Here is a 1,913-nt window from a genome sequence, read left to right on the forward strand (position 1 = left end):
TTTTGCCCGGGTGGCGGCCGAAGCCTACTCTTGTCGAGGAATCTTTAATGTGCGCAACTTGCACACAGAGCCTCCGAGATTTTTTCGCCCTTATCCGAAAAGGCTAGGTGTTTGATCATACCTACCCTATGATCAAGGATGTGGCTGAAAGACAGTAGCATGAAAGAGCTAAGGAGTAGTAGTAAAAAGGCAGCAGAATTTGTTTGACATAAAATTCATAAAGAAGAAACTTTTTCCGAAAACGGAAATGTCTTTTTATAAAGACCACCCTTGAACGCAAAATTTGCCAATGCAATAGATCTTGCAAGGAAACTAATGAAATGACTGGTTTATTATTTTCCCCTTCCTTTTCTTCTTAAAATGTTATCTTTCCATCCCTGTAACATTTAAACAATAATATTTCTTTTCTCTTACAGAGTTTACAAAAATATTCTTTAAATTCTGGAACAGAGCTTTATATAATTATGTCTTCCTTTAGACTTGACAATTTTTTAATTGACCTAAATGGTCGTTTTGTCTAGGAATTTTTAGTTCTCATATTCTCTACAGGTCCTACATTTCCACCCTCGACATCAAAGAAAGCTTCGGGCACTCTAATATTGTTTCCGCACCTTGTGCGAAACTTTCGAAATGAGTTGGTGGTGAGGTAATGTTCAACACAAAAAATCTCTCTGCTCTTTTACTAATCTCAACCATGATCTCGGTAGGCAATGGAAACTCGAGAAAAACTATATGTACGAGTATCTGTAAACTTTGTTGGACTACTGTAGCTTGCAATGGCGCAATTGTTGAGACTTTTATTGGTAATGCGAACAAGTGCGTTATGCTACAAAAAATGGACATAGCTGATTTTTTTACGCGCTATGTACAGAAAAACTAATCTGTGGATTTTATCAAATGAAGATCAGACAAATTCCTTTTGACTTTGAAATGTTGTGTACAAATTTGAAACGTAAAATTTCAGTGTGGAGGAAACTATTTGCAAAAAAAAAGTTGTAACTTTTGTGGTTGTTGTTGTTGTTGTTTTTTATAACCCTGTATTTATATTCGAATTTCTACTTGAAACAATAATTTGTAGCAAGGCATTACATCTGTGGAATACGAGGTTATTGATAAAATATATATATTTAACAACAGGGAATGGGTTTAGAATAAATATCAAACAGGCTGTAAAACAAGAAATGCTCAACTTTACATCTGTTTTTTTAAGGTCAAGATTGAAAAAACAACAACAACCCCAAAACAAGGAAAACCAAAAGCACAGCATCAAGAATTCAAATGACAGGAACTTGGAAGTAGGGCGAATAGTTATAGCTCAGTTTTTATCATTTATTTCCCGCATGACACAAGAGGAGTCTTACTCCTCAAGCAATGGGTCCGTTTTACGCTTTTTATTAAAACCTTATAACCATACAGTTCTATCTCATTCTTAAATCCTACAGAGATAAGCCCTTTCCGTTTACAGGCTACAACAGTGGAACAAGCATGCGCCAATGCCACGATCTAATAGGCCCTACCACAACCATACAAAAACGCTGGCATGGCGCCATCACACGCCTAGCAATATGAGTAGCCTGCACGTGATAGGCGCTATAAAAATGATCGACATTACTATTTTCATAAAGTGATAAAAGCATCATGTGAGAATATCCAGTTGTGCTTTTAAGTAAATAGAACGAATATCTGGAAATATCACATCACAATCTGTTAAATCTATATAGATCTAGCTCTGACACTCGGGCATTGTAACGTGTATCTTTCTTCTTTTTCTTCAGGTGACAGGTTGGGAGTATGCTGTAACAATGACGATCATGGTTCTCCACCCCTTTCCTTTGTTTGTCGTCCTTATCAGTACGACTTTTCACATTGTGTTATTTGTTGCAAAGTTGTTCAAGTTATTTGTGTACCCCCCG

Source organism: Aplysia californica, unplaced genomic scaffold, assembly GCF_000002075.1.
Source record: "Aplysia californica isolate F4 #8 unplaced genomic scaffold, AplCal3.0 scaffold00828, whole genome shotgun sequence".
In the NCBI taxonomy this organism is placed as follows: Eukaryota; Metazoa; Mollusca; class Gastropoda; order Aplysiida; family Aplysiidae; genus Aplysia; species Aplysia californica.